At 35.3% G+C, this 11,642-nt stretch overlaps 1 pseudogene; it reads right to left on the reverse strand.

The window, feature by feature from the left end:
• Window positions 1–1,123: 1,123 nt before the first annotated feature.
• On the reverse strand, window positions 1,124–1,241 carry LOC112473168 (annotated as a pseudogene).
• Between the last annotated feature and the right edge of the window lie 10,401 nt (window positions 1,242–11,642).

Below are 11,642 nucleotides of genomic sequence, written 5' to 3' on the forward strand. Positions count from 1 at the left end.
TTACTATCTGTGTGACCTGGTAAAGTCTCCTCAAATCATTCTGAATTGTTTATCTATAAAATGGAATATTAATCCTATCTCTTTAGATTCATGCAAGAGAGATTTTTTTTCAACTCTTAGATGCTCATGTTATTTTATATTTTATTGACATTTGTTCTGGGAACTAACCAATTTTCATCCATGAGTCACATTTGCTTTATAGTCCACCAAGATTCCCAGGTGCTTTTGGCTACACCTGGATCTGCTGAGTCAATTTCTTCCTACCTGCAATGAGTATGTTTTTTTTAATTCAAATGGTACAGATTATGTGTTTTTTCTTTTTAATTTTATTTTATTACTTTCAAGTACACAGTAACATTGGTTAGACATTTATATAGTTTATAAAATGATCCCCCCAATTACTCTTTCTTTCCTCTGGCTGTTTACCTAGTCAATACATTAATGCTAACTGCATTCCCTATGCCCTGCTCCCCATCCCCGTGACCATCGATCAGCTGCTAATTTGCATTTCTTTAACCCTTCATCCCATTCTCCCAAACCCCCAACCCCCCTCCCCTCTGGCTAGCCCCAGATTGTCCTCTATATTTGTGAGTCTGTTTTTGATTAGTTTGTTGTTTTTGTTTAAACTATATTCTCTGTAAAGGAAGCCAAGGCATACATTCAGACAGGCCCAGACTTACTTGTAGATGGGTCCACATTCTCTCATGGGCGATGAGAGCAGGACAGTCACACAAGAGTCCACAGACATGTGCTCTCTCACTTTCTCCCAACACGGTTCCACAGCAGGCAAATAGTCCATGCATAATTAAGCTCAGCCTGGCTTTGAACAACACCTCAGAGAAAGAACTCAAATGTGTGTTAAGAATAACTACTATCAGAGCATAGATCAAGAGTCTTTAAACTTTTTTATTGTGCCACAGATGAAGCCTATGAGTTCCTTAAAAGAATCCTATAAAATATATAGGATTACAAAATTTAAAAACAATTATACTGAAATATAGTTATTAAAATATTATAAAGCAAATTTGTGACTTAGTTAGGCATGTACTTTTTATTCGTGCTTTAAATACCAAGTCTAGCAGCATATCAAATAACTAATTCCAGATTTTTTTGGTGTGTTTTACACCTACAGCACCTGGTCTTCCTAGGTGGTCTCCCATCCAGGTACTAACCAGGCCTCACCCTGCTTAACTTCTGAGATCAGACGGATTGGGCGTGTTCAGAGTAGCGTGGCCATAGACCAAATAACTAATTTCAAAGTTGTGATGAGTGTAATAGTTATTTCAACTTATCTGTAACAATTACAACGTGAAAATACCTGTGGTTCTTATTGGTGACCAAGTCACAGGTACCGCTAATCCTACAGTGGTTTGTTACCTACATTCATAATCAAAAGAAATACTAAATTTCAGTTAGAGATCAGTAATTATTTTCCTATGTAAGATATGTAATTATTTTCCTATGTAAGTTCATGAACCCTAAATTTTACCCAAGGTTAAGAATCATTAGATGTAGGTAATAATGAAAACAGAATAAAAGCTAAATGTAAGAAAAATAGAAAGCTTTATTTCTCAATGTATGTGAATGTTAATTACATTTAAGCCGCTGGCAATAAATGTATTTTAGTTCAGTGGTTAGCACAGCTTTTTGGATACCATTGTCTCCCAAAAAATATCTGTTGAAGAAGCTAACAAATACATTGCTTTGCATTCATCCATTAACTTGTCTTTTTCCTCCAAGGGATGATGAACATTTTGAAGGCACATTAGCTTCCCAATGACATAGGAGCCCAGTAAATGAAAAAAAAAAATGCTATAACACCTAAATTAACCAGAACATCTTCAAAATAACATCTGCTTAGCTTTATAATATCCTATCAGATAAGAAAGAGGAGGCTCTCTCTAATTTCTGACAGAATTCTATTCAATAGTCCCTGCTTTTTGAGTATTTATTGTGTGTCAGTGATATAATGTCATCTAATACTCACCTTGCAGGTATACATTACCCGCATTCAGCAATGCAATTCAAATATTGTTGAGAGTTTACATGCAGTAAGACATGGTGCACTATGCACTATGCACAGTGGAGCAAGGGGGGATATAGAGATGAAAAAGATAATAGTTCCTACCTTCAGACAGCTTGTAATCCAGTAGGGTGGAAAGATATTAGGTATATATGTCTAATTATGAAACGAGGTAAACTAAGGCAAACAGAGGGATCAACATCACATAAGGCACTGGGGCAGAATGCGGTATCTGGAAATGGTGGATTTTTCAGAGGAACTAAAGTTTGAGGAGAGAAGGCAGGGGAACAGCAGAAGGGAAAAGGCTGAAAAGATGGGTTGAGATTTGAATTGCAGAGCTAAGTGTCTTAGATTTCTTATATAGATAGTTCAAAAATGCCATCACTGCCTTCAGATACATACCCATTCTATGTCTCATTCCAAGTCACTGTACACTAGATAACAATGCTTTTGTAGGAGCCTCTCAGAACACCATAATGGAGCTTGAGTTTTTCAGATTAAGTTTGATCAATACTCTTCTCCTCATCTCCAATGGAAGTACTGCTCAAAACATTCAGGTGACTCAATTTCTGACGGGGACAGAAGCATCTCAGTGCCATCTGTTACTAACCTAACAATGCTAATTTGAGGTACTTCTCTGCTCTCAGATGCTGGTTAAGCATTGTCATAGCGGTTCACAGTAATTTTCCCAAATCAAAAATTTAACAGAATTCATAACATAGTAATTTGATCCAACTTGATTCTTTTGGACTAGTCAAGGCAATTATGGCGCCAGAATTGGTGCCATGCCTCTGTTTATCCTAATGAGAAGCACCCTGATTTATAATGAGGGCTGACATTTTAATTAATGTAGCTCAAACATAATGTGCAAACTCTAATAACCAGAGTGTTAGCTCTCAGAACGGTACTGTAAAAGGAACCATTTCTCAAAATATGTGCTGTTTTGATGTTTCTGGATCATGTCACTTTACTCACTGTAGGAAAAAGTATTGCTTTGTACACAGTTCACTAAATAATCAAACAGTGGTATCTTCTACCAAAAAATATGTTTTTTATATAATCATCTGTTTAAGTACATCTTTGGTCTTCGAATGTGTAGACTCATGCAATAGTTGAGTAGAAGGGGCTTAAAAGTGCTCTAGTCCAATTACCTTATTTTATAAATGAAGACCTCCAGGCCCAGAGAAAGAAAAGACTTGTCTAAGGTCCTTTGACTCTGTAGTAGTGGACCTCCAATCGGATCCACGCTGATACATTTGCCCCGCTGAAGGCTGCTCCCACATGTGGATAGTTTTGGGGGCACTTGATCTTTTATTTGTTCAGCATACTTTATGGTGCATGAGAACACTTTTCTTTGCCAGTTTCTAAGGGTCTTCCTACCAAGGACCATTGTGTATTTTGCACTAAAAGGAGAAGTGTTGTCATTAGCAAAGCATCCTTCCCTCTCCTCTGACTTCTTGACTTGTTTTCTGAACTTCCTTCCAGTAATAAGTTGAATGTGGCCCTCCAAAAACACTCACCCATGTCCTAACCCCCAGAACCTATGAATGTGACCTTATTTGGAAAAGGATCTTTGCAGTTGTAGTTAAGGATCTCAAGATGGGATCATCCTGGATTTAGAAAGGTGTGGGGATATTTGAGACACAGGGGAGAAGGCCATGCAAAGACAGAGGCAGAAATTAGAGTTATGCAACTACAAGTCAAGGGATGAAGAGCATGCCAAAGATTGCCGGCAGCCACCAGAAACCAGGAGAGAGGCATGGAATGATTCTCCCTCAGAACCTCCCAAAGGAGCCAAAGCAGATGCTAATAAATATTTATAGATTGAATGAAAGGCAAATACATGTTTTCTTTTAAAAAATGCATAATGGTACAATTCATCAGTCTGCCAAGAAATTAGGCACTGCCAAGAAGATAATAAAAGGTTGAAACTCTCTCAGAGGCAAATTCCGTTGTAGCCTTTGTGATGCCAAGTGTATCCTTCTGTAATAATTGGTTACGTGAGTTTGAGACCCCAGTTGCTATCATCATCTCTGAAAGACTCCATAATTCTTCCACATCTCCCCACCATCAGTCAGCAGGGAGTTTAATAACCCTTCACCAGGGTGGATATAGATTCTGCAGAATCGCGTTCCCATTAGAGCACTAACAGTAATAAACGAGTTGTATAGTGTTTGACTGGGTCCCTTAATCCTTCCAACCCTCAATTTTTAATCTGTAAAATGGACGAAAATAATGCCTTCCTCAAAGCCTTGTTGAGGTCACAGCATGAGATAGGTGTGAGATGTCACTAAGAGGGCACAATAAATAGCATCCCTATTACTCGCTCGAGTTATAAACAAATTGAGAAATAAGACAAAAGAATCAATAGATGGAAAACAAAAATACCACCTTTGTGACTACCAGTAAAGGCTAAGATGGAGTCCATAGCTTAGCATGAGACTCCCATGTGACAGCTAAGTCTTTGCATGGGACAGACTTAACCTTCTGGTCTCAGACTGCACTGGACTCTGCAGTGGGGACAGAGCCTGTCTCTGGAGAAGCTGGGCAAGTCACATGCGCCCAGGGTCTGGCCCACTTCTGAGAGGAGAATTATACTCATCGGCTTCCTGCCACCAAAGGATTATGCTCATCGGCTTCCTGCCACCAACGTTCTTACTCATCTGAGTGACTCCCAGGGGAAGAGTGAGTGAGAGATGGACCGAGGCCAGGAATGTCATGGAAATAAAGGTTCTTCCACATGGACTGAAGCATCCAGAGTGAGGAATATCTTTCTGTTTTTTTTTTGTTTTTTTTTAACCCGTTAGGACTGAGCCTGTGCTTGGCCGGTGTGGGCTTCCCTCTGTGGGAGGAGGATCTTTGGTCACAGGACCGTCCCACTTTCATCCTTCTGAAACTGTTCTCCACACCAGCCACTGCTCGCCAGCATCTCATCCTGCCTTGGCTTGTGTCCAAGATAATGCCTTAACTTTAGTTTACAATCTAGAAATATGTACTTTAAAAATCTATAGTATTTGGCAAAAATCTTGAGAGAAATCAGGTACAGGTAAGTTATATCTTGATCGTTATGAAGTTAGAAAAATATATCTTTTCTTGTTCTGGATGCTGCCTTAAAAAGGTCTGAAATTCTCTTTTTCTCTCACATAGTCCTCCAAATGCCCATTTCATCTTTGCTCTTAATTTAAACCTCTCAGTCTCAAAGAATCCAGTTGGTTTTAAAACTCTTCATAATTTTGAAATGGTCTTCTATTTTCCTTTAGTCATTATAGCTTAATAATGCCTAATCAGGAAAAATGCATAATATTCACAATTTGTAATTGATATACAATTGTAATTGTTCTCATATATACATTTAGGATTCCTCCCAACTAAATTCAAAGATGAAGTTAACATAGAGTACATGAAGACCTGGGATTAAATGTTACTAAATATATTTACTAAGTATTACTAAATGTAATGATTAAATATTAGTTAAATATGTACAATACGCATTTGCTCAATAAATACAACTTATAAATGTGTAAATTATAAGGACCCTTTTCCTTGTGGTGCACCCAACATAAATGGGAACTGTTTACAAAGTTATGATCATGTCCTATGCAATTGTGAGATAAAAGATCTTATTTTTATACATGTTTTGCAACAGTAGCTGCCTGTCTGTGATATTTCTTCTGACTTCAGCATGGGCACACTGGCCACTTCTCAGAATGAAGAATAATAGATGTGTATGTTTCAGAACAAAAGCTATAAAATTGGCTTTGAAGTGCCTTTAGGAGGGACCTGGAAAATTTTGAAAGAAATGGAAGAGGAGAGAATTGAAGGGATAGTGGAAGAATTTACTGTTGGCATAAAATCTGAGGAGGTTAAAACATAACCACAATATAAAAATATACAAATGTTTTCTTCCAAAGCACTTAGATCTCTGAGACGCATAAATGTTGCATTGCTTTGAATTTTATACATGCGTGTGTGCGCGCACGCACACACACACACACACACACACACGTAAACACACTTCAAATATTCTACAGCTAACTCTAATCTGTCAGGGCAAAAGCTGAGATAGTTAGAGAAATTGAGATTGAATCAGTATCTGATTGAATAGTGGAGTGGAAAAATTTCTGCCTGTTTTTGAGTTTCTCTCCTCCTTGAATAATTTATTGTATTTATTTACCACATAACTTCATGAATGCTGGAAGATGGAAGGGACCTACTTAGAAAGGATCTAGCCTAAACTCCCACCAAATTTAGGAATTTTCTCCCTATTATTCCAAATTCTAGTCTATTTCTGTTTGAAGAGATCCAGGAATGAAGAGCTCTAAAACCATGACGGTCATGTTCTTTGCAGACAATGCTAGCTCTAGCCATTAGGAAACTCTTGTTTGTCTTGTTCATTTGTTGCTTTCAGTTTTATATCCTACTTATAAATGAAATCATATGGTTCTCAACCTTTTCCATATGACTTATTTAATTTAGTGTGATTATCTCAAGATCCATCCATGTTGTAAATGGCGATACTTCATCTCTTCTTACGGCTGAGAAAAAGTCCATTGTATATATGTACCATATCTTTATCCAATCACCTATCAAAGGATATAGACACAGATAAATTCAGTGGTTACCAGAGGGAAAAATGGGAGGGGAGAAAGTAGATAAGGGTAAAGAGGGTCAATTGTATGATGACAGAAGTAGATTTGACTTTGGGTAGTAAACACACAATGCTATATACAGATGATGTATTAATGAATTGTACACTTGAAACCTATGTAATTTTATTAACCAATGTCACCCCAATCAATTTAATTAAAAAACCACAAACAATGGTATTGGTAAAATTAAAAACAAACACTCTTGTATCTAAGTTGGTCTTCCTCTCCCTATAATGTACATCCTGTGATTTGCGTTCAGTCTTTGGGAACTAAGGGGAATAAATTTAGTCCACTGCCCATCTCTGATAAACTCTTTCAGATATTGGAAGAAATCTCCTACATTGCAATAAGCCTTTTGTTCTAACTTATAGCCAAGTCTTTTTCATCTGAAGAAATGGCTTTTCCATGGGAGAATTAATATCTTAACAATATTGAGTTTTCCAATTCTTAGAGATGGTAAAGCTTTTCATTTACCTTGGTATTCTTTAATTTCTCTACTTTTTAATTTTTTCAGTGTTCAAGTTTTGCATATAATTGTTAAATTTATCTTTAAACATTTCATAGGTTTTTAAAGTTGAGATTATGATTCACATGAAACTTACTCCTTTAAAGTATATAATTCAATGACTATTGGCATACTTACTAACATGCAAAAACCACCATTTCATGGTTTTAAAATGGTATTTTAAATTTTAATTTCCAATTGTTTATATATATATAGTAGCTACTATGTAAATATACAATTGATTTTGTATTTTGACTTTGTATCTTGAGACCTTAATAAGCTCATTTTTAGTTCTAATCAGGCTTTTTTTTTTTTTTAAATTCCATAGAATTTTCTCTATAAACAATCATGACATTTTTTAAAAGACAGTTTAAAGTCTTTTTTCCTATTTCTATCCTTTACTTCCTTATTAGCATCGTTATTAAACTTTTAATAAACTGGTAATAGCAGTGATGAGAGCAGGTATCTTTGCCTTGTTCTCAGTCTTAGAAGGTAGCATTCAATCTATCACCATTTAGGTATGATATAGCTATAGGTTTTTTATAGATATTCTTTATTAAATTATAGCGTTTCCTTCGACGTTCAGTTTCCTGAGAATTATTTTAAAGAATGAATATTGAATTTCGTCAAATGATTTTTCTGCATCTGTTGGGGATTATCATGTGCTTTTCTTTTTAGAATATGTTAATGTGATGAATTATATTAATTAGCCAATTTAAAAATGGTAAATCTTGCCTTTCTGAGACAAATCTCACTTGATATATATTAGTTGATTTGATTCGCTAAACATTTTATTTTTATTTATTTTTTCTTGTTATTTATCTATCTATCTATCATCTATCTATCTATCTATCTATCTATCTATCTATCTATCTATCTATCTATCTATTTATTCTTATTATGGTGACATTGGTTAATGAAATCCAATAAGTTTCAGGTGTACAATTTAGCAATAAGACACACATATATATATATTCCATTCCATTGTGTGTTCACCACCCATAGTTAGATTTCTCTCTGTCACCACATATTTGACCCCTTTTAACCCATTTACCTCCCTCATCCCCCCTCCTCCCTACCCTTTGGTATGATTTGCTAAACATTTTAAAAGGAGTTTCACAATGTGCACGAGAGATATTGGTCTGTGGTTTCCTTTTTAAAACAATGTCTTAGGATTGTTTTGTTAACAGTAATGCTGGCCTCACAAAATGAGCTTAAAAGTGTTCCCTTTTTTTCTATTTTATGGAATATTTGTGTAGAATTGGCATTATATTTCCTTAAATATTCTATAGAAATTACCCAGAGAAGCCATCTGGGCCAGGCATTTTCTTTGTGGGAATGTTTTCAATTATGAATTCAAATTATTTCATAGCTACAGAGCTGTACAGATTATTTATTTTTTTCCTAAGTAAGTAAGCCCTGATGATTTGTTTCTTTCAAAAATTTGCCCATTTCATCTTACATTGTCAAAATTATTTCCAAAGAGTTTTCTTAATATTTCCTCATTATTCTAATGTCTGAAGGACCTCTGAGAAATTTCTCCTCTTCATTACTAATATTGATAATTTGTGTCTACTCTTTTTTCTGATCAGTCTAGCAAGTGTCTCATTAACTGACTTTTTCAAAGAATTATCATTGATTTGCTTCATTGTTTTTCTGTTTTTTATTTCATTGATTTCTGATCTTATAATTTTCTTTCTTCTTTTTACTTTAGGTTTAGTTATTTTTTTCCTAGTCCCTTAAGGTAAAAGCTTAGAATGTTGATTTTAAACTTATCTTTTTGAATATTTGGTGCTATAAGTTTCCTCCAAGTACCGTTTTAGCGACCTCTTACTAATTTTGATATGTTGTATTTTCATATTCATTCAGTTTTAAATATTTTCTAATTTCCTTTGTGATTACTTTTTGACTCATGAGTTATTCAGAAATATATTGCTTAATTTCAAAATATTTGGGGACTTTTAAAGATTTTTTTTTAATATTGATTCCTAGTTTAATTCCATTATGGCCAAATTTTAGTCCTTAAATTTATTAAAACATATTTTATGGACCAGAATGTGGCATCTTTGTGAACGTTTCACATGCATTTGAAAAGAATATGTATCTTAATCTGTTCAGGGTGTTATAATAAAACATCACAGACAGGATAGCTTATAAACAACAAAAAATTATTCCTCACAGTTCCAAATAAATTTTTGGAAGTTCAAGATCCAGGTATGGCATGGTCGGGTGCTAGTGAAGGCCCTCTTTCAGACTGCAGACTTCTGACTTCCTGCCATGTGCTCACATGGTGGAAAGGGCAAGGGAACCTCCTCAGGCCTCTTTTATGAAGGCATTAATTCCATTCATAAGGGCTCTGCCCTCATGACTTATTAACCTCCCCAAAGACTCACTACCTAATACCGTCACATTGATCACTTTGGTTGTTAGGATTTCAACATATGCTTTTGGGGCGGCGGGGAGCACAAACATTTAATCTATAGCAGCCACTATTGGGTAGTGTGCTTCATAAATGCCACTTAGGTCAAGGTGATTGAGAGTATGTTCAGGTATTCTACATTCTTATTGACTTTATTTAGTTATTCTATTGGCTATTGACTATTGAGAGAGGAGTATCGAAATAACCAGGATAACTTGGATTTGTCTACTTCTACTTTTTCCCCAGAAGTTTTGGGTTCATGTGTTTTGAAGCTGTATTGTTTGGTGTATACACATTTGTATTGTTGTGTTCTTTGTTGAATTCACCCGTTTATGCTATGTATACTCCCCCCCCCACCCCCATAATAGTCCTTGTTCTAAAGTCTATTTTGTCTGGTATTAATATAGCCATTCCAGCTTTCTTTAGATTAGTGTTTTCAGATTACTTCTTTTCCATTATTTTACTTTTAACCTGGGTCTTCATACTTAAGCTAGTTTTTTGAGTTCTTACTTATTCTTTCCTTTTTTAATACTGAGACAATCTGCTTTTTAATTGGGGTCTTTAGATTGTTAGTGTTTAGTGTAATTATCAATATGGTTTGATGTAAATCTACTATCTCGATATTTGTTTTCTATTTGAGCCATATGATTTTCTTTATTTTTCCTTGTATATTTTCAGCAAGAGTGAGAGAGGATAGAAACTCTCCTATGTTCTGGGTAAGAGGATAAATTGGAGAGCAATTTGGCAATATCTACTAGAATTTTGAATGTTTATAGCTTTTGACCCAGTAGTTCCACTTGTAGGTGCTGATCACTTCAGTGGTGTTGGCACATACGCAAAGGCACGTTTCTACAAGGATATCAGTATTGCTTATACTTTCAGAGCTGGAAAGGATCTAATGTTGATTGAGGTACTCCATTCTCATCCCATGCTCTACTTCTAATTCAGTCTAAGAACTCCATTAACAGGAGCCTGGTTAAATAAATTATGGTATTCCATATAATGGAGTACTGCCTAGACTGTAAGAAGAGAGAGGCAATAGCTCTCTATATATTGACATGGAATGATCTCCAAAACAGACTGCAAAAAGCAAGTTACAAATAAGTACATATAATATACTACCATTCATGTTAAAATAGGAAATTTGCAAATGTGTTTAAATATGCATAGACTATCTCTTAAGTATAGCCAAAAAATGATAATAGTGTTTGTTTGATGCCAAAGGGAGCCAATTTGGGGTCTGTGATATGGGAAAGAAAAGACAGAGTACACTTTATACTATCTACTCTTTTCTACATGTTTAATGTTGCACCACATAAATAAATTACCTATTAAATTATATTATGTCAACAGTGTTAAAGCAAAAATAAATAGTACCATCAGATAACTTAGGTTTATAGGAATAAGTAACATTAAAAAAATCAGCATGTAAGTACTTTAGTTTGTCATTCTTTTTTAAAAAATTTATTTATTTTAATAGTTTCAAGTATACAGTACATTGGTTAGACATCGATAGAGCTCGTAAAACGATCCCTCCAATTGCTCCCTCCCTCCCAACCCTCCACCTAGCCAACGTATTAAGGCTAATTGCATTCCCTATGCTGTGCTCCCCATCCCTGTGACCATCCATCAGCTACTAATTTATACTTCTTTAACCCTTCACCCCATTCTCCCAACTCCCCAAACCCCCTCCCCTCTGTCCATCACCAAATTGTCCACTATATTTATGAGTCTGCTTTTGATTAGTTTGTTCTTTTTATTCCTTAGATTCCTCATATAAGTGAAATCATCTAATGTTTATCTTTCTCTGCCTGCCTTAAATACCTTCTAGGTCCATCAAAGCCATATCTTTTTCCATTCCCTTTCTTTTAGTCTGTGTGTGTCTTTTAATCTGAAGTGAGTCTCTTATAGGCAACATGTAGGGGTCTTGTTTTTCTTTCCATTCATCTGCTCTTTTAGTTGGAACACTTAATTCTTTTCCATTTGAGGTACTTATTCATAGGAATGTAGTTGTTACCATTCTTTATTCCTGTTTTTTCTTCTTAC

The sequence above is a fragment of the Pteropus alecto genome, unplaced genomic scaffold (assembly GCF_000325575.1).
Source record: "Pteropus alecto unplaced genomic scaffold, ASM32557v1 scaffold111, whole genome shotgun sequence".
NCBI classification, from domain to species: Eukaryota; Metazoa; Chordata; class Mammalia; order Chiroptera; family Pteropodidae; genus Pteropus; species Pteropus alecto.